Source organism: Furipterus horrens, unplaced genomic scaffold, assembly GCF_987537825.1.
Source record: "Furipterus horrens unplaced genomic scaffold, mFurHor1.1.pri manual_scaffold_6, whole genome shotgun sequence".
Taxonomy (NCBI): domain Eukaryota; kingdom Metazoa; phylum Chordata; class Mammalia; order Chiroptera; family Furipteridae; genus Furipterus; species Furipterus horrens.
In genome coordinates, this window is record NW_028327176.1 from 149,715,782 (window position 1) to 149,738,534 (window position 22,753).

Consider the following 22,753-nt stretch of genomic DNA (forward strand, 5'->3'; position numbering starts at 1 on the left):
TGATAAAATATAGAATTTTGTGGGAAACTTTCTTTCTTGTTTGTGGATAGAGGATAACAGTGGGAATATCTATTTTAAAAGATTCTTCACTTTTTAATTTCTTTATACTCAATTTCTAAAATTCATGAAGAGAGTCCCCCCAAAATGCTACAGTCTGAATAAAAATATATAAAATATTAGTAAAAAGAACCACATATAATAAATACAACCTTCCACACAAGCAAGCAAACTGAACAAATTTTTCCTCTTCATTTTTATCACTCAATACATAGCCTTCTTCTTTGAAAGAAGGAAGTTTTCTGATATTGTAGAAGGGATTTTCAAAGAGTTACAGATTTCATCATTACACTATTTAATGCAGTCCTCAATATTTGCTCAAATTGACAGTGTTACTTGCACAAGAGACACAAAAACATTATAAAACAACAGTTAACAATTTTCTTCATTTTGCTTTTGGCTTGCCAAATTCATAAAGTTGTTCTAAGGCAGCTTCCACTATTTTTGTAAAAATCTTCAAGAACCACCTTTTGTTTTTTCTTTAAGTACCATTTAAACCATATGCTGGTTTTAGTTCCTTAAAAACTAATTATTTTAAGTAGATCAGCTTGACTTGCCATATCATCAACTATCTCCTGAACTCACTACATGGTATAGAACATAGGTTTGCTACTAATCCTACAGGATGCTGTCCATTTTTTTTTTTTGTATTCTGTATACCCCTAGGAAGGTGGGAGGAAATTAAATAATGTTTGGAAACTAGTTTTGGATTTTATTTATTGGTGATAACCTTACTTCGTTCTTTTCCTCTATTCTCAGTTGTCACAGTTAACTAAACTATGGTGAATCAAGAAAAATGTAGTTTCAATACATCATTTTGGAAAGATATACTGTATATCATGCTCATGTTTTCCGTAGGCTCTTAAACCTGAATAGTTTAAAACTTTTACTGAAAAATTTCATCAAATAGCACATATCTACACACCATGGGTTGGTTGTATATGTTCCTGTTAAATTCATGAATCTCTATATTTATGGATATAGTGAACCTGCTCATTCAGCATTCATTCAGCTAATATTAATTAAGCATCTACTATTAGCCAGTAATTTTTTCTTTTAGCCTGTCGTTGAGAACAATAGCCGTATCTTCTTCCTTTTCCTCCCTATTCCTTCTTCAAATTTCCTATAGTGGTCCACCCACTGGAGTCACTTTGCTCCTAAAAGAGTATCTGGACTGAGAAATGGCTTAAAACTACAAGGGCAAAGAGGTACAAAGCACTTGGAGAGCAGAATTCTGTGTTATGCTGAACATCTGATTGTTATTGTAGCAGTTAGGTAATTGAGTGCCAGCTGATGGAGAGCTTTAACATAAATAATTCAGATTTTAGTCCAACTTTTAATTTTGTAAGTAGATAGAATCACTTCATAGTTTCAGATTTGACATTATTAATAGAATAGCTAACACATTACGGTTACTCTATGGCTTGTCTTTTAATTTTTGTAATGGTATCTTTTTAAGATTATAAGTTTTTCTTTTGATAAGGTCCAATCTATCAGTTTTTTTCTGTAACATTTTATGTGTGTGTATTCTAAGAAATCTTTACCTATCCCAGGGTCACAAAAATTTTTTCCCTGTTTTCTTCTAGAATTTATATAGCTTTAGGTTTTACACATTTAATAGATCATATAAATTTTATCACATGTGAAAACCAAACTGTTCAAGTGTTTCTCTCCAGGGAATGGGATTATGAGTGGATGCTATTGCTTTCTTATATATCTATTATATCTGTCTTCTTGCTATAATGATGAAAAATTCTGCAGTACAGAGAACTTTTTAGGTGGGGGCAGAATGGAAGGGAAAAGTATATTTAAAACAGAGCTAATTTTTTTTTCTTTTCTAGGGACCAAATCTGACCCTAACACTGCTGGTGCATTGCATGTATGCAGTTAAATTAAGTACTCTGTGATGATTTTCTAGTACATTAACTCCATACAGCAAAAAGTAAAGCGATCTTTTTCCAGAGACTAGGACATGCAAAAGTACTGGAATAAGAAAGGGTTAAACAACATGGTTTTAGTTCTAGGAGCCTTGGATTTAAAAAAAAAAAAAAAAATTCTTAAAAGCGGTATTAGTTGGTGCCACATGGAAACTGGGGCAGTACACACCATAAGGACAAAGAGAATCCACTACCTAAAATGACCCCCAATTCCAGGACCTGGCACAGAACGTGAACTGGGCTATGGAGGCAGTGCTTAGACACGGAGATACTTTTAAAAAGTTTCCTAAATCATGGCTGTATGAAAATAATGATTTTAGGATACTGTCATACCCTCTTTGCTTAAGGAAATTATTTTTTTAGAAAATTATTTACTATATAAATTTGAAATAATGTCAGCAGTAAATAGGAAACTCAAGTAGCAAGAATGGTCCTAAATTCTACAAGGAATTTCAGAGTTGCTAGTTAAGGATTGTAGAGCTCAGTGTCCAAGAAAGACTTTTTTTTCCTAGCCACTGGTGACTAGAGACTCTATTAGGGACAATGGAAACCATAGTTTAAAACACAGTAATTGTACCAAAAAGGTGATCGCCAGAATCAATGCACTTGATTCAGGGCAATTTTAGCATTAAGAACAATTCTTATGAGTAGCAGGGATGATTTTGCTTTATTCGATTTTTTTCTTGAGTGTGAATTATTTCCTAAGATGTTATGAATACTGAATTTAAAATGTTGCCACCTTTCTAACACCTTCCCTTCCCCCAGTCTTCTCCTTTCCCTCAATAACAAGCAGATTCTTTATTTTCCTTTATAAATTGATATTCAATTAAAGCCTATTTTGCTGAGCTTCTTCAACGTCTCAATAAGGTTCTTAAATTTAGCCAAAGACTGACTGATAACATAAGTGCTTAGATATTAAGATAACCAACCCTTGGAGTGTTGATCTGTCTCCTCCCCCTAGTATAAGTAGTGGTAAAAATTAATAAAATGGCTTTTTAACTTGGCCACAGCTTTTCCTGACACTTGAGACTTAGAGGCATGTGTTTGCTTCCTCTGATTCTCTATTTTCTGGTCCTCCATTAGCATGAACAAAGATGCCTACCTCTGGAACCCTCAGAATCTGAGCTCTAGTACTTGACAAGAAGTTATTGATAGGACCCTCTCCTCTGAGAATTGGGTCTAAGGAGAGGTATGAATATCAAGAACAAGAAGAATGGGTTCTGGAGAAGAAAGGGTATCAGAAAAACTGCTTAGAACTATGAATGCCCATTAAGGCATGAAAAGCATTTGTGTGTTGTTAGTAATATGTTCTTATGCATGCAGAGTACACTGTGGGGGAAAGATAGTGGGAAATTTCTTCAGTGTATCAACAGATTAGACAACTGAATTCTTTTATGTCTCAAAATATTTTCTCAGCTGCCTAAAATAATTTCAATCAGAAGTTTGAGGATAGGCTAGGAATAGGTGAAACAGAAGAAAAATAAAAATAACCAGGACCTGGATTAGAGAAAAATGTCTCAAAGAAAAAAAATGTCTGAAATTCTCAAGACCCTAAAGTCTTGGAAGGAATCATAAAAATCTCACATTATATAATAAATATGCCTCTACATAGAACTGTGGAACAAAATGTAAAATATATGTAGAGCTTTACGAGCCCACAAATTTCAGAGTGACTTGTGTAATTTCTCACAACCTTGTGAAATGAATCTCATTATTCCTGTATTACCCAAGAAGAAACCTGCCATGCAACTAGTAAGTGGCAGAGCTACAAGTCAAATGCAGGTCTGTGTGACTTCAGGTCCCCTGCCCAACAGTTTAAAATGCAGCTTCAGATCCAGCCTTTAGGGAGTTTACAACCAAGCTGATCATAAAAGACTCAGAAACAGTCAAAGGACAACACTAGGCAATGTGTAATTTTGTGTTAAGTTGAATGCAAATATCCAGGGGTAGAGAATCAGTAAAGATTTGAAAGCTGGGTGGAAGGGAGTAGCACAAAGGAGATAATAAACTGGAAGAAACTGAGCCTGTAAGGAGATTGTTGTGGCTCTGGCAGGGGGACATGAGTTAGTATGCAGCGGGAAATAGGTTTTAAGGAGCCAAGAAAGCCAGTGAAAGAGGACATTGGGTAAAATAGGAGGCGATAATGGAGCCCTAAAATATTTCTTAGTAGCATAAAGTGGTAAAAGCAATGACTTTCACAAGTATGCAAGATGTGTACAAGCAAAGGAAATATTTATTAAAAAAGAGATAGTGAGACTTACCAGCCCCCTTCCTTTTTACAGTCTCACAGTTTTACTGAACTTTACAGCCCACCCACAGAAATCATTCCTGGACATGTGCACATGCTCTTCCCTCTGACTACAAATCAGTACCCTCTAATCCTGGCTCTCTTCTCACCTTCAGTCTGGAGTTAGAAGGCACTACATTGGAGAAGCCTTCCCTGACCCCTTCCCACCTGGGTTAGATATTCCTTTTTGTTCACTTCCTATGCTATAGCATTTACTTTTCTACACTGTAATTCCAAGTGGGCTCGCCAGTCTCCCTTATTAAGCTGAAAGCTTCAAGAATGGCCCATTTTTCCAGCACTGAATCCTTTGGCAAATAATGGGTGAATCAGAGGAAGTAAAGAGGGATATAGATTTAGGAGTTATTTTCCCTAAGATTATATGAACAGGAAACAAGATAGATACGTATGCTGGCATGCTAAAATAGGGAATAATGTAATTTGGAAGATGGCCTCAATCTCAGGGTAAGTTATTCCAAGCCCCTTAATGAAAAGGAGGGTTGGATCAGGGCCATGGCAAACGTAGGAAAAGATATACTTTTTATAACCATGGCTTGAGGATAATAGGCTGTAATTTTTTTAGACCACATTTTGGCCTTAACTTGAGCAAAGAATTGAACAACTTTTATTTAACACATATTTACAGAGAGCACAGTCCTTTGCAAGAACCCACACAGGTATTTCAGAGTATACAAAGATGAAAGAAACATAACTGAAGCCCTAAGGAGCCTTATAATCCAATAAAGAACCATATATGGTGAAATTATTTTAAAGGTACAAGCAGTGCTATGGATCAGATGAGGGGAAAAAGTCAAGGGGTCATTAAATACATTTCAAGCAGGGAAACTGGGTGAATAAGCTTTGATTTTAGAAGATTAGGAGAAACCTCTAGGATGGTCTGATTTGTGGGGAGACCCTAAAGGCAGTTAGACTTTAGTTTTAAGGTAGTGCAATGATCTAGTTAAGAGGTAACTATAGTATAAACTGGAGTGATGATGGTAGAAATGAAATGCAGATGACATATTCAATAATTTAAGAAAACTCTTAAAATTGATTATTAATTATAAGAAGAAATTTTATTTCCCAAAAAGCCTTTTATTTCTTTCCTCTTTACACCTAAACAAACATAAGGCAAAAATGGTGTTGTCAAAGGTTGTTTGATAGAGATGTGTATCGACAGGATACTGAGTTTACTTTTATTTGTAGCTGTATAGTTGTGGACAGATGCCTCCATCTATTTCTAGTCCATAATGTCCCTCTGTAATTATCTTTAGAGCTTAAAGCAGCATAATTAAAAGAATCTGAACTTTAAAATATGAAGATCTGGATTCTAACCCGAGCACATTATTTTATCTCCTCATGCCTTAGATTCTTCATTGTAAAATGAGAATGGCTTACTTCATAGTATTGTTGTAAGAGCAAAATGTGATAATATGAAAACTGTTAAAAACAAGTAAGTTACTATATTGACAGTGCCAACATTTTGGCCATTTTATCCTATTAGGTTGCCATATGGACAGGAGAAATAGTCATGATAAATAAGAAAAAGCATTCAGTTGGCACTATCTTTCAAATGATTCCAGCTGTTTCTATGTAGATATAAGATGACAATCTGATAGACTATACTATTAACATTTATAAAGAAGAGACAGTAAAGTATAATGGCATTGCCATTAGGTTCAACAACCCTAGGTTCCAAGGAAAAATTAGTCACTCTTAGCCTTGATGTCCTCACCTGTACAATGGGAATGATAATTCAGTGAATGACCTTAAAGTGTCACAGAACTACATGAAATCACGCGCAGTGACTGTAAGAGTAATGGGTCAGTAAATATTAAGCTGTCAATAAATATCAGCAGTGGGAGATACATTAGAGCTATATAACATTCAACTGGCAACCCTGTTTTACTTGGAATATAAATTAAACAACTCTTTAGCATAGCATTTGTGCAATACTCAAATTTAATCCTCCTTTTGATGTTTTGGGCTTGAACAATGTGTATTTAGGTTAAAGTTATTAGGTATTGATGCGCTTTTAAAAATTTAGTATTTGTACTGCTATCATTTTTCTAATTACAATATTTACTAAGTATCTGCAAATAATTTAACATTAAACACAACCTAGCCTCAATGGTGTTACATATTACACAGGGGAACAATTTTTAACATAATTCCCGTTGAGTTCAATTTTTCAGCTGTTTTAGACTTAAATAAGCATGCTGATTTCAAAACCGCAGTTAGTTTTTTTTCTATCACATCAAGTTTTTCTCTACAGCTTATCTTAATGTGACCACTCTAGGCTGGATCGAGCGTGGATTGAGCCTGGATTGAGGGAAGCACTAGTGCTCTCCTATTGGCTGAAAGCAAATCTCCTTTGAGTGGGGAGGAGTGCGGGACGACCTTGGAGACCAACGACAGGTTCATACTTGTCTAGGCTATTGAGTTACACACGAGACCGTGTGATGAGAGGTTGTGTGCCACTCTATATAGTGAATTGTATTCCAAAGTGTAGTCCTAGTTCTTGTCTGTATACAAGGAGTTAGCAGAATTTATTTTTTAATTTACATACGTACTTATTTCCTTTTCTTCAGATCATGTCTGCATCTGTATTCCTCATTTTAAGTGCCTAAACAACCCTGATTCATTTTGTTATATCTGTGGCAGTTTCACCATTCCCAGTCAAAGGACAAACATCAGCGCATTTGTCAGGCAAGCCTCTTTTGCATATTTTAAAGTAAAACTTGGTGATCAAGATAAGTCTTGGGCCCTTCACAAGGTGTGCAAGCAGTGTGTCGAGAATTTACGGATGTGGATGAAGGGATCATGTGATAAATTGCCATTTGGTATACCTATGTTTGGTGAGAGCCCAGAGATCATTCAAGTGACTGTTACTTTTGTATAGTGAAAATGTCAGGGTATAACAAGAAAAATCAATGTAAAATAAGAGTATCCTAGTCTACCATCAGCTATACGCCCAGTGCCTCAGTCAGCTGAAATCCCAGTGCCAATTTTCATTGAACTACCCTCTTTTGAAAAACAGGAGTATGGTGAAGAACTAAGTGACAGCAATGATGAAAATTTTGAAATTGAGGCTGACTCGGTCCGTAAGGGATTTGAACACCATGAATTGAATGATTTGGTATGAGATTTGGGACTATCCAAAAAGGCTTCAGAACTCCTAGCATCAAGACTGCACGAGAAAAACTTGCTTGAAAAAAGGAGTGAAGGTATCCTACTTTCGATCAAGAGAAAGTGCATCTCTGCAGTACTTTCAAAGTGACGATGGCTTTGTATATTGCCATAACAGACATGGTTTAATGGAGGAACTGGGAACTCCAATCTATAACGCAACTGAATGGTGACTGTTCATCGATAGCTCAAAGCAGAGCTTGAAGTGTGTCCTCCTCCACAATGTCAATTTATTTGGTCCAGTCCCAATTGACCATTCAGATTGTTTTCATGAAGAACATGAAGACATAAAGAGAGTCATTGATCTGTTGCAATATCACAAGCACAACTGGATCATCTGTGTTGACCTTCAAATGGTCTGCTTCCTTCTTGGTCAGCAACGTGGTTACCCCGAGTATCCCTGTTTTCTGCGTATGTGGGACAGCAGAGCTTGTGAGAAGCATTTGGGTGAAGTTGAATTGGCCTCCAAGATCTGACCTCAAACCTGGTGATCCAAATATTCTACTTAAGCCACTTGTTGACAGAAAGAACATTATATTCCCACCTCTGCACATAAAACTGGGTCTCATGAAGCAATTTGTTAAAGCTTTGCCAACTGAAGGAGACTGTTTCAATATTTCATTTTGGCATTTCCTAGCCTGTCATTTGAAAAGATAAAATACCTTAACATGTATGTTGGGTAGCAGAACTTTACTTGTATACAATTTGACTTACAGTAACAATATATATCCTTTATATGAATAAAATAACTCTAAATAAAGAGTCTATTCAGGTAATTTTTTATTTATTTTCATTGTATGTACATTTTGTATGATTTTGGGGACAAAGGGAGGGTATCCTGTACCTTAAAAAGTTGACGTGATAGAGAAAAAACTGGGGTCATTTTTTAATTCAGATGCCAAAAGTTAGTCAAAAATATGTGTCAGATCTAACTAAATGAAAATTGTGTTCCCCAGTGTTATAATAGAATCTATATTTTGAAAACAATACAATATTGAATATATTTTCTAGTTTAAAAATTCTTTGACTACCTTTTATCACTGATAGTTTTTCCAAGGAAATCCACTGGTCAATGTTGTAGAGACGGCTAGTTGTCCCTAGCTTCTGTTCTCTGCTTTTTCCACGGTTAATAAACTCTCAAATCTTTAGCTGGGTATATTTCCTTGGAGGTATGTGTGGCCAAGTTAGTAAGCTTTGACCAATGTGATTATAAAAGGAAATGGCCTATGCATAGTAAATGTCACTAGAATGAGGATGTATATGCTGATTCTTCAAGTAAAAATTCTTCCTCTTTCTGGAATGTGGATATGATTCTAGAGCTGAAGCAGCCATCCTGGACAAATACCTTAGAGATGCAAACCACATCTTGAGGCTAGTGGAAAAACAGAAGGGATTCGGGTACGATGGAGCCTCTAAATCAGTCCTTCATTCATATGAGAGGGAAACTTTCTTGTATAAAAACTAACATATTGAGTTTTCTGTCACTGGCAGCCTAATCTAATCTAATCTAATCTTAAAAAATACAAACAAAATAAGAGCCAAATTTTAAGCTCTCTTGTTAGTAAGTTTGTTTTGAATTTATACATTCCTGGTCTTTTTATGCCCCTTTTCTTCTTATTTCAACTGTAGGCTTCTGGGCCCCTATAGATATAACCTTTGATTCATTTCTGTGATATTAAATGAAGAAGAGAAAAGGGATGAGTTCATTCAAGTATTCTACCACTAACAGTTCACATCACATTCTTAAGTTATCCTTTAGTCTACCTCCACCCACTCTAGGGTCCATTTTTTCCTTCATTCTAGAATTTCTTTCTTTCTTTTTGTTTTAATCCTCACCCTAGGATTTGAGAGAGAGAGGAAGGGAAGGAGAGAGGGAGGAAGAAACATTGATGTGAGAGCGAATCAATCAGTTGCCTCAGGTAAGCACCTCAACTAGGGACCAAACCCTCAACCTAGGTGTTTGCCCTGGCAGGGAATTGAACCCACAATCTTTTGGTGTATGGGATGATGCTCCAACCAACTGAGCCACCCAACCAGGGCTCCTTCATCCTAGAATCTCAACTTCATAAAAAAAAAAAAAAAAAAATCCTTAGAAACTGCATTCATTTGTTAATTGCTCACTCAACAAATTTTGTTGAGTGACTACCATGTGCTAGACGTTGTTAGATGATGAATAAAACAAACCCTGACTTCAGAGAGCTAAGTCAGGCCATATTTTAAAATGTAGATGGAATTGTGTTTTATTATTAGTGCACTGTACCTCTGTGTTCTCAAATTTTCCTATTGGATCAAAGTGAAAGATACATGAATGTAAAAGACTGGGAGAAAGTAGACATATGCAGAGGGAGTAGGAAGTAAAGCGGAATGGGGGAGGAATTTTAGGGACAAAGGCAAAGATATAATTATAGCAAAGGAAGAAGGAGGGAGAAAGAAAAGGAACACATATTCATTGAGTTTTACTGGGCTTCATATATCCTCACAACCTCTTTCATTTACTAATGATCAATATGGACAAGCTTATTGTTAAGTTTCTGGAACTCCTACAGCATATCAAGCCCTCCTTATTATATCTGTCTTTGCAATGCTAAAAGCAAAGACCTCCAGAAACCCCACTGTTCTTTCCCAATTTTAGCCCCTATTCACATCTCTATGCCTTCTCACCTCCCATTGAAACTTTCTTCCAGTGACTCCTGAGAGAAGAGGTTGATTCAGCAGAATGGGAGGGGATGGAGGAGGGGAGTGCTGTTGATATCCCCTGTAAAAATTTAGGTTAATTTTCTTATAGAAATACTACTAAAATAGAATATAAAAATCATTTATGCTGCTAACTCTATAGTTCAACAGCCTCGTGTAGTTAAAACTAACTGGGCTGTAGATAGGATTTGCTAGAGTGAGAAAATAAGTTCCTAGTTTCAAATAATTAATATGAATTTTAACTGGACTGTAGACCCTTTTTTGAAACATAGAAAACCTGAAGATCATTCTTCACCTAAAATATAAAGATGGTAATACTATTGCTGGACATAATGGCTCCAGAGGATGAAAAAAACAGAAACAAAAAACCAAACAGCTCAGCTACTGATGTTGGGATTAGGTGGGTTTCTTCTTGTTTGTTTGTTTTTTAAATCTTAGATGAGGGAAAGTATATTTACTAAATACTACTAAAGCAATTTGTGTCATTTAGTTCTTAATACTCTACAATACAATATTATGAAAATGTTTTTCTTAGATTGTGGTTTTAACACTTCACAAGTAGTTTCTTTTCCTGTTAACTTCAGACAACTCTGCTTATGCTTGAGCTAAATACCTGGAGGAAGTGCTACCACAATTTTAACTTTCTTATTTCCATTTGAGCAAAACTTCTCTCAGCTTTTCTCTGTTAGGAAAGTAGCATATGTTCACTTACAGTTCTCTTTCTAACCTAGTAAAAATGCTCTTACACTAATTATAGTAAAATAATAAAACAACTAAAAATCTGAGACAGAGAAAAAAGAGGAATACTTCCCCTTCAATACTAGCAAAAGGCTTACAGGATGCTTAAAAACTTTCTCTGGCTTTTGTTCAGCACCTGAAGTCAGGAAACTCATAGTGATCAAGGTCTCCTGTCTTTTTCTACAAGGTTCTTGCTTATACCGTGCAGCCAAAATGTAACTTTTGTTATAATCCTGATACAGCATAAAAGAGAACAAACATATTTGAAGTGATAAAGTCAATCTTTCCCTCCCCAATGGACCATAAATCCAGAAAAACAAGTTACCTCATTTATGAACCATGCTATTTAAAACTCTATGATGCAACAATATTACATTACTATTTTCTATAAAAATGTATTCTTTCAATCAAAGTCATAGCTTGAATGTTGTCCAGCAAGGTTCTAAAAATCCAGTTTTTTCTTATTCTTTCAAACTCAATTTAGGGCCAAAAAAGAGTATTATCATTTCATATAGTAAACACTGCCTAGGAACTAGAAATCTCTACTAATTGGTATCTTTGCATAGCAATAATTATGAAAGCCTTAATGCATAGGGATAGCTTTGAAGTACTGCAAGATGTTTAAATCTGCTATAGTAGACATAGAATTTCAGAGCTAAAATATTATTAAAATAAACTAAGTAGTCCTAGAATAGGAATTTGGAGAGTGTCTAAGAGCACTGATACTTAGAAATCGAGAACCAACTTGACTTGGGGTGATGAACACACAATACAACATAGAGATGATGTATCATAGAACTGTATACACACCTGACACCTATATAATTTTATTAGCCAATGTCACCTCAATAAATTTAATAAAAATTAAATTAAACTTTTTCAATGCAAAAAAAAAAAAAGAAATTGAGAATCAGAGGTGAAATATATTGTTTTAGTGTTGATATATTTATCATATTATAGTTTTGAGAAACTTGGGTATCTGTGCGTAAAATCAGGCCTTGCCTTAGGATTTGATAAAGTAGTTGCTTATTTGGTTTTTAGAAGTGCTATCATTATAAAAAAATATATATATATGTATATATATATATATATATATATATACATAAACTTGTCACCCAAATTCTTCCTCAGAGATAAAAATAATAAAATAAAACCCAACTGTCTTTTAAAATATATATTTAGCTGAGGTTCAATTATGCCTATAATTCTTAAGCAAATTAATCCCATTATTTTCAGTTAAAATGTAAATATCTTATAAAAAAGAAAACTCATTAAGCTATGTAATAGATTCAAACGTTACATAGGCATGTAGAGTGAAGATCCTGTAGGAACGCTGTCCTTGAAAATCTCTTTGGAAGGTACCACCAGACTGGAGACTGATAAGCCACTTCTTAGTAAGTCCAAAGCAGACATTTTATCCTCCAGCATTAGAGCAGATGACTGTTCATTTGGTTCAGCACTAGTTGGGGTAATTGGCTTGTGTTTAGAGCCTTGGATTAGAAAAAGCACATGTCTTAAACACCTGGAATTCCCTGAGAATGGTGAGATGCTCACTCTATGAGAACAAACAGGAATTCAGACCAATGGATAAAAGTAACAGAGCAGATTTCTGTTTATTTCATACACACTTGGGGGCATATGTTCTTTGAATGAGATGTCAGACAGAACTGCCTATGATATTCACATTAAAATAGTTTCTGCCTCACATTTAAAAACGTTTGATGAGCAATAATAGTTACATTTGCATAAGTTAAATGCATGAATGATGCAACTTCATTATAGGGGCTTTTTCCTTAACAGCAGGTTGTGAGCATATTAGGGCAGAAGAAAAAAGAATAGGTTCTGTGACTTTCAGCAAGGAAGGATTCCATAGAGGTGGGGTGGGGAAAGACCACAGCCAAAGTTAAGTTTTGCCTACTTCAAAAATTTATTTAGAGTACATATATGCATATGCTGCATAAAACTTTAAGCCATAATGGCTTATTAACTATAACCTCCTACATTCTCAACCTGACAGATTACTGACAATTTACTATAATTTCCCTTCACTTTTGCAAACAGTAACTATTAGTGTCAAAGTGTCATCTCTTAGTTCTCTATTTTCAGTTCAAGATGAGATCCAATTTAAAGTAACTTAGAGACAAGAACATCAAATTTTCAAATCAGAGAGCTGTCTTGTGATTTTTCTTATTGAGTACTGCCAGCAAGCACTGGCTATCTTTATCTTTGCTAAAACATCTTAAGCAGAAGGGTCATAGTCCTATCACTACTATTAAATATCCTAAATCACCAAATTATATAAAGAGGGTTTACATTTACAGATTCTAAACTGATTGACCCAAATGGCAAAATTAAGTTCCTGGAAATGGGAACAAGTATTTTCATGAATTTACAAACTAAGTATCTATTAAAGTTCAGTTTTCCAAGTCCTTGTTGATATCTTTTCCTTCCTTCCTTCCTTCTTTCCTCCCTTCCTCCCTCCCTTCCTCCCTTCCTTCCTTCCTTCCTTCCTTCCTTCCCTCCTTCCTTTCATCTAGAGTCTTGTTTATGCATAAAATAGGTTATAGTCAAGAGAATTATTGTGGCTTCAAAACTAAAAAAAAGGCAGAGATGGGAGAGAGGGGAAAGCCCAGCTGAGGGCTACTTCATGGCCACACACTGCACCGCAGCTGTGCCTGCTATTTCACAAATGTCTGCGCACCTCAGTCCCATGGAGGACTGTGAGAGAACACGGACGGCTGAGCGCACTTAAGAATCATGACTGGGAAAACAACTCACTGGAAACACATGGCCTGTTGATACCAACCAAGTATTATCTTTAGCATGAAAACCCCAGTAATGGGATAAAAGATTATTATTTGAATTGCTAGTCTTCAGCTCTAGCACTAATGAAGGTTATGTAAACAACAATAAAAGCAACTGTTCTTTTATGAAAAAAATAATTTAGTTTTTCAGGTCTCCTCTCATTTATATGACATCCCTTTTCATTATATTTAAATACACTTCTTTAAACATACTCATTTATATGATATCTTTTTATTATATTTAAATATACTTCTTTATGAATCAGACTAAAGTTTTAGGAGGGCAATGACGGGGATTGAGAAAGAATGAAAGGATTGTATTTAATGTTTAGGCTTTTGATTTCTCTGCCAACTTAGTTGTTAAATGTGGGAAAGTTATAAATTTATCTCAGTTTAGTTGTGCCACTATTTTTTGTGTAAACATTTGTCCAAGGACTCTTGGGGCAACTCCAGCAAATTACATCAGGTGTTTTGCTACAATGATTAAATTAAAACAGGAGTCCTTGGTATCACTTCCTTGATTTTATTTTAACTTCTGAAAACAAATGAAATGTTAACCATGTATATGACAAACTAGTATAAATTTTAATAACGTATCCTCAGTTTGCAGAATGTGCATCGTTTTAAATTGAAATATAAAAACAGACATTTTACTATTTCTTCTCTCCAAGAACAACTCAGTATTTAACTGCACAAATATTTGTGCCACTAACATGTAACCATTGAGCCAAAGGGGGGATTTTGAGTGCAATGAAAAAGTGATAGAAGTTTCCATAACATAAGGAATCAAAGTTCAATCACAAAAATTCTCCATGTCACAGGTCAACAATAGGGGCCATAACCAAAGTGAATATTTGTTCAATTTTATACTTTCTGGAACGTATCATATCTATATCTAAGTCTGAACCCTTTAGGAACCATAGTTGCAGCTTTTAAATACCTTTTAAAATAAAGTGAAATGTAGATAAATTCAAAAGAGATTTGTTTGTTTTCGTTCTGGGTCTAATGTGCAACTACAGAAGAGGGTTCTATAAGTTCTGAAAAATGGCTTTGGGGTAGGTTGTAACAGGTATGGGTTAATTAACTGATATTTAATACAAAGACATGTGGAGGCCTCAGGGTTGAGCAAGAAGCAGGGAAAGTTGACAGATTTCTGACATAGTAGTAGTCTTGGAAGGATGGTATCACAGTTATGAAAATGGAAATAGTAAACATACCATTGAGAATAAGCTGGAAAAACTTGGGCTATTTATCAGGCTGTGGGAAGTGAGAATACAGGCAAAATTTATAGTAAAAGGAATTTCTAAGATACAGTCTTAAAATATCCTCCCTATTTGCCAGCAATCACAAAATTGTTTGTCATGGAAACACTGTGTTACTTTCAGTGGATTGGACCCTTGGATAACAAATCTTTGTAATCTCTGTTAACATGCAGATTAGTTGCTATATATTCATTTATGCAGTCCTTTGAATCTCATAGGTTCAGAATGTTTGACTCCATATTTCTGAATTATTAAGCCAATAATGAATTTCACCTAGAAGGTATTTTCTGAGGCAACTAAATTCTATAATCAATTATCCATATCATGTAGCTACATTATAATACATTTTTTTCAATTTTCAGTTTCCTCAAATTATTTTCATTGAAATTCTTTTCCCATAAATTTTACAATATATATTTGATTTATCCATCAGGTTTTTCTCCACATCAAATATTATCATCCATATCAAATTTGATGAATAATTGGTTCTGCCATTGTGAACTGTTTTTTGTGGCTATTATTTTTACCAAGTCTAATTTTCTAAAAGGTGATGAGAAAATTTGCTTTTCTTTTTTTTATTGGTAATTTACTTTGTTCAGTTGTAGTAGTTTTCATCTTTATTTTCAGATTATTTCTTGGACAAAATTTTCCCTTGCCAATTTTTAATGTTACCAGCAAAACATTTCTTTTCTTTACTGTTGGGTTTTTTTTGTTTGTTTTTCTTTTGTGGAGGAATCTGGCTAAAATTCCCTGAACATAGTTCTAAGTTATTATTAATTTAATTTTGTTTATTATTCATATTAATGATGAACCGCAAATTCCCTGAAGTATAGAACTACGACTAACTTTAAGAGTTATGGAATAAAATTTAAATGTTAAAATCTTAAGAATATAAAATAGCAATTTGACTAACAAAACAGGATAGAAGAGAAAGGAATATTAAGTTCATTAATTTTCTCAGTTTAATAGAAGAAAGTACAGCCTAAAGTTCAAACATACAGTTTTAACAGGTTTTTTATATCTTATTTTTATAATCCATTAAAAATACAGTTAAAGCATTTTATTAGATTTACAGTGAACAAATATTTTAAGTGCAGTGACTGAATACAAAGATAAGAAAAATTATAAGTTACATAAGTTTACATGTAGTGTATCTGATCTACATGAAGACTATCACTTTTTAAAAAGCTCCAGTACAGAAGGCAAAAAATCACTTAAAAAATTTCTTCTATTATTGTGAAGTGAACCTTGTATAGCACACTTGTTGTCAATTTTTGCTTATTTATAACTTACCTGTTTTCATCTTTGTTTTTTCTTATTGATTTTTAAGAGCTTTTAATACATTAAGAATATTAACTTTTTTTGTACCTGATATAACTTTAGTCTCCAATCTGTGGTTCATATTTTAATTTTGTGGTTTTTTTTTTTATATACTTAATTTTTTTATTCAATCAAAATATCTTTTCTGTTAAGTTTCTTCCCTTGTCTTTATTCTCTAAAAGACCTTCCCTAACTCAAGGTCAAATTAAATATCAGTTATATTTGTTGGTGTGAGGTAAGTTCAAACTCTATTGTTTTCCCCAAGAAGTTGAACAGTTGTTTTGGCACATTTATGGAACAAGCTTCCTCTTCCCATGGGATATATATTTTTGGTGCTCTAGGTACCAATCCTCACCTCCACCTGCTGGTGGCTATGTGGTGCCTCTTGCTCTTCAGCTTTATTTTCTGCAGAAAGAACTCTTTTCCTACCTGGGCTCTAGGTAGAGATAAAAGTGAGAGGTAAGATACTCTGGTCCTAACCTCCCTTTATTTTTTGCATCCAACTTCCTCCACCTTCCTCTCCAATCCCTCTTGGGTCCTCAGTTAATTTCAGATTCTACTATCGTGTTTTCCAGTTGTATGGTATTTTTCAGAAATGTAATTTGATATTAAAGCCCTGGCTGGTTTAGCTCAGTGGATTGAGCGTCGGCCTGCGAGCTAAGTGTCGCTGGTTCGATCTTCCAGTCAGGGTACATCAGAGAAGGAAAACTCTGACTCCAAAAAACCTCCGCTGCCTTGCGGCATACCTCTTCTGGGGAAAGGCTAAGGGAGTAAACCCCGACAGAAAATCCGGAGCCGGAGTCCCTAAGGCGGTTTGACGTTGTAGTCTACACCGGCAACTCCTGCGGCGCACCTGAAGCCAAGCTGTATCGACTCCGTCTTTCCCTTGGACCCTTCAGCTGCGAAGAGAGGGGGCGTCTGCTGCATGGGCAACAGCAGACCCTCCATATCACCCTGCCCAGGCTCTGTAGCTTCAGCTTCACTGGAGAGGACACTCCAGCGTCATCGCAAGATGTCAATTCAACACGGGAGGAGACAGATGCCGTGTCACTCCTGAGTCGGACTGCACAGCCATTCTCGGCGGTGCAGATAGACACTTAAGAAGCTACACCATCGTCTCTCGAGACGGACGGCTGCTGACGAATTTGATATTAACTACTAAAAGAATATATGGGAAAGAAACGTGGTTATTCCAATCAACCACATGGTTCACAAAAATGTAGTAATCATTAGATAGAAAAAAAATCACCAAGTGAAAAAATGCCTGGCAGGAATTCTTTCCAATTTTCCAAAAAGTATATAAATTACTAATCTAGTTGCATATGATATATGGTAGGCCTCAATAAATGTTTACTGTAATGAAAAAAAAGGTATTTTTAGGTCTAAAAATATAAGCATTAGGTGAAGTTTTAAACTTCAGAAATTTTAATGTCAGAAAATTGTTTTGCAAACAGAATAAAAGAATACAGAGAAAAAAATAACCTAAAATTTCTGCATAATAAACTATCTTCTGATTCATAATTAAGTAAACTTCAGATAGTTTCTGATAGCTAGACACCAGTAAGAGCTTTGTTTCTGTAACAACTAGAGCAATCATTACATTAAAAAATTTTTTAATTATGTAATTATGGTGATAGATGTTAACTAGATTTACTATAGTGATCATTTTGCAATATATACAAACTTTGAATCCTTATGTTGTATACTGGAAACTAATATAATGTTGAATGTCAATTATTTCTCAATTAAATTTTTTTTAAATTTAAGATTTTCTCTCATTCATACTTTTATTGATTAAATCTCCTCCCAGAAAGCTAACTGTTACTCTAAGAATAGGTAATACAGACAAATTAAAATTAGTTACAGTCATCAAATGCCTTGGTAGTGGCAGACAATGAACATTGAGAAAAACTCCATTTCCATCACCCTTCTCCCCTGCCTACCTGTATGACAAAAGCTGTAAAAGCTAAACACTTGATTTCTGAGCCTCCTTGAGAGGCCACATTATACAGTTCTGGTCAATAGAAGTCTGTTAGCACTGTCTCTTCTTTTCTACTTACTGAGATGTACGAGGGGGGACCCAAAAAACCTCAGAATTATCTTCTACAGAGTGGGTCCCTTGCAGTAGAGGCTTCCCCCACTTAGGTGAGTGTTCTAGGAACCCACCTGTATCAGTGCACCAGCTAGTGATGTGAGAGGCTGTGTTTGGCTTTAGTGAATTTGTTTTGAAGACTCTCAACATGTTTGCCCGTTTCATGATGGGTGATTTACAAGCAAACCTGCTCACACTGCGCTGAGTGTTCATCGGTTTTTTACCAAAACCAGCATGACCTCCATTCCCCACCCTCCACAGCCACTCGATCTTGCCCCAAAGTGATTTTTTTGTTTCCCTTGATGAAACAAGTCCTTAAAGAGAAACGTTTTGCTGATGTGGAAGAGGTGAAACAAAAAATGGCAGAAGCACTAAAAGGCATAAAAATCTATGAATTCACAAACTGTTCTGAGCAGTGGAAAAAACCATCTCAATAGGTGTATAGCATCAAATGGAGAGTACTTTGAAGGTGACTGAGGTTTAAACATGTAGGAATAAATACACAGTTTTTAATAAAGAAATTCCATTTCTTGCCCCCCCACCCCAGTACAATAGACAGCCTCCAAGATGGCCCCAGTGATCCCTGCCTCCTGTTATTCACACCTTTGTGTAGTTCCCTCCCATGTTGTATCAGGGTGAGTAACCAGTATAATGCAGCAGCAGTGATGATATCTTACTTCCAAGATAGAAGACTCCTCCCCCAGCGCCCCCTTTGGACTATTTGCCCTGAAGAAAGCCCACTGCCATGTCATGAGGACCCCCATGTGGCAAGGAATTGAAGCTTCCAGCCAATAGTCACGTGAGTTAGCTTGGGAGTAGATCTCCAGTTTAACCAAGCCTTTATTGGACTATAGCTCCAGCTGTTATTTTGACTAAACCTCAAGAGAGACTTGAGCGAGAACCTCCCAGCTTAACCCTCTCAATTCACAACCCTCAGAAATTGTGTGAGATAATAAATGTTTGTTTTCAGCTGATATGTTTTGAAGTAATTTGTTATACAGCAATAGATAACAAATACAGTGATGCCTGAAAATGTAAGAGCCATTTGGTGACTGTGAGAATGAGAATCACATTCTAAGGATGATAAAGAGTCATTATTAATATATTTGAGCATCAGCATAAGCTCTGGACTACATAAATTAAGGTTTCTTATGGAGGGAGAACTCTAACTCAAGTCACATAGTAAAGTTTTCTGTTATTTGTAGCCAAACACATTCCTAACTGACACACTCAATTCCAAAGAGAGGTTACTTTTATTCAAAGATCTGCCTCTGCCCAGAAGTTCATATGTCTCTTATCTTCTGAAACCCAGCTGTTCGTTTCCTGACCCAGAAAAAATGCCGAGACTGTTCTGCAGGCACTCCTGGCATTTAAAGGCAATGGCTTGGATTATCCCCTTCATTCAGCTAGCAATTACAATTTTTTCAGCAGAATGCCTATTTCTTAAAATACATCTCCCTCTGACATATCCTTTTTAAAAATTAATTTGGCTGTACCTGAAAACACAGAGAATTCAGGAATGGATTCTAAACTGCTAGATTATACAATCCATAGGATTCTAGAATATGTTTCAGCCAAAGAGCAGGAACTGGCTGTCTCTACCCTGACTGAAATACAGAAAAAGGGAGGCGTCAGCTCAAAAAAAAATCTCCTCTCTTAAAACCTCCACATTCCCCCTCCTAACTGCAAATCTCTTTCTAGATGCCAAAAGATGCCAAAACTGTAACACATAACAGAAGGAAAGTTTCATTTGGCACAGAAGTAAAAGTAATTTAGATCCAGTGACCTTGCTTTGTTTTTTCATTCCAAGTGTACAATTGCTCAGAGATAGAGGCAAAACAGCCCAGAAGAGGAAGAAAAATTACAGGAAATCCTGATCCACGTTTGTCCAAAATCATCAAACAATCTAGGCAACTGGTATTCACTCATATGATAGCTTTTAAGTTGTCAGCAATTCCTGGCAAATATAAGAATAGAAAATAATTTCAGCAACTCTAAACTCTAAAAGGCTTAGTGTTCTCATGGGTCTTTTGCCATTAGAAAAGGAGGTGGGGTGGGGAGAACCTAAGTAAAAGGACATTTAGCCAGAAAAAAAAAAAGAACCTGCTCTAAAAGAACATGATCCAACACACCAGGAATACTATATTTGAGGAAACTCCAAACTGAGTATAGAATCTTCCAAAGTGTATGCAATATATATGTTGGATAACATTTAACCAACCCAAGGAAGCCATTTCTTAAAATTTCTAGGATCTTTGAAGCCAGCTGAAGTATACTCCTAGATTCAAATAGTAGCTTAATCATACATAGTCAAACAGGCACAAAATGGTGTTTCATAGAAATGTGACGGGTACTAATCCAATGATCAGTAAGTAGATTTGCTTATAATATTTAATCAATTGCGTATGTTCAAAACAAATATGATATGAACTGATAAGCCTGGAACAGCTCCTTAATTCTAAAACATGGTTGCTTCTACAACAGCTCTGCATATAAAAAAGCAGAAGAGGCAGGCAAAATTGCAACATTAGTTCCTATCTCACAGAGACCTACACAGCACTTCTTACGTTATACTTAGAGAAACGATCATATTTATGCATAATTTTGCATGAAATTTAGGATTTAATTCAGTTAATTTTTATTCTAACCTTTGCTGCCCTACCAACCCTCCCAATAACAGACAATAACTTACTGTTTTAAAAAGTTACTTAATGATAATATTCCCCAGACTTTTCTGCAATTTGAGTATTTCTTTCATTCACAGGAAGACAGGCATAGACCATAACAATGAAAGTGAACTCCACCAGAGGCAAGACAATGTGAGTAAGCTCAGAGACTTCCCCTTTGCTACCCCATGGTACTCTGACCTACTTTGGTCAAATCACCCCTTTAGTTCTCAGCTTGAAAGCACCAAAGCTAGGCCTCTGTTAAGCATTGTGCATTAATAAATAATAACAACAACATGCATATACATTTATATTAATGAGTAAACATCACTTAATCTGTATAAAAAGCCGCACCACTAAATTAAACATTAAAGAGGATAATTTGTTGAAGATTTTTTTCCCTGAAATAGATTCTAAAACATGTAAAATGATACTTCTAAGAGACATATTATATGAAATGTTATAATAGGATTTTTAAACTAATGCTTCATGTGTGCATTCTTGATCCATAAATCCCATCTATGCCTAAGCTCTTTTATTGAAAGGGCCTGTTTATAAAACTTTACAATTTCTAATTGGAGTGGGAGAGATCTGACCTGCCAAGTCTTCTTTCCCATAGGAGAAGATATAGTATGCTTTTTCTATGGATTAGTTCAGTACTGTTGAATTTCACAAAGATTCTAGAAAAGTACATGTGAAAATAAATAGCAATGGCAGTGAACTAATCTCTTTTAGAGGGAAAATCCCTCAAAGACAAAGACAATTCCCTCCTTCATTTACCTTTTTAGGTCAGAAAAAGTAGGCCATTAATAACTATAATTAGTACAGCATCTGTAGGATGATATACTCTTAACTACACAGAATAATTTAATGTTACTTAAATTATGATTAAATGCAATGAGAACTGATTGTGTCATGAAGCCACTAGTCTCAGAAAATTTGTCACTGGAAGGTAGTAATTTTCTCACCAAGACAAGTAAGTGACCAAGAGAATCAAAAATAACCACATGTTTTTCCTGTTCCTCCCTCTTTAAATTTATGCCTTTCAATATCTCAAGAGGGAAAGCAGTCACTACTTCTTCTAACTTCCCTCTCAATCTTTCTGTCAGGATAGGCTGACTTCAAGTCAAATACATTTAAATGATTAATTCATAAATGGATATGAGCTCTGATTCAATTTGTGATTAAAATTGCTATAATAACAAAGTTAACATTTTCTTTAAAAATGCATTCAACTCTTAGAAATATCTTATATATATTACTCACAACTTAAGATGTATCTATCTGATTTTAAAATGTGCATAACCTAAAATTAAAGCGGTAATACATTTTTCTAATTTAAAGTTCCCTTAGGATGAAAGAATCATGAGCTAACTAATATAGAGATTTGTGAACCACAGATGAGTCCACAGATCAAAACTAAATAAATGAGAGGCATGTTACATAAGAAAAACAACCAGCCTTGATCAAAAACTTTTTTTTTCCAATAAATTTACTGTCTGGGTACATTTTATTTTTTAATATTATATAAAAATAAAAAATTCTAAAATTTTAAACTTTCAATTACAAATATATTATTTATTCTAAACAAAAATTAAATGAGCCACATCAGAACTGACTTCACATAAATATTTTGGGTTATCCAGCAAACTTGATCTTTATCTTCATCTTTTAAATAAATCATCTAGCAAATATTTATTTAGCTTTTAC

At 35.1% G+C, this 22,753-nt stretch overlaps 1 protein-coding gene and 1 long non-coding RNA gene across 3 annotated transcripts in view; one reads left to right on the forward strand and one right to left on the reverse strand.

The window, feature by feature from the left end:
• The window catches only part of SESN1 (sestrin 1), an 80,827-nt gene that overhangs the window by 32,939 nt on the left and 25,135 nt on the right, over positions 1-22,753 (reverse strand). The gene's annotated exons all lie outside the window — the stretch shown is intronic.
• LOC150007587 (uncharacterized) overlaps positions 1-22,753 on the forward strand; it is a 58,212-nt gene that overhangs the window by 10,320 nt on the left and 25,139 nt on the right. The window contains exon 3 of one of the 2 annotated variants that reach the window (XR_016511636.1): positions 21,142-21,196. This is a non-coding gene — a long non-coding RNA (uncharacterized LOC150007587). Of the gene's footprint in view, positions 1-7,318; positions 8,172-21,141; positions 21,197-22,753 lie in introns of those variants that run through there. The other variant, XR_016511637.1, reaches the window with a different exon arrangement.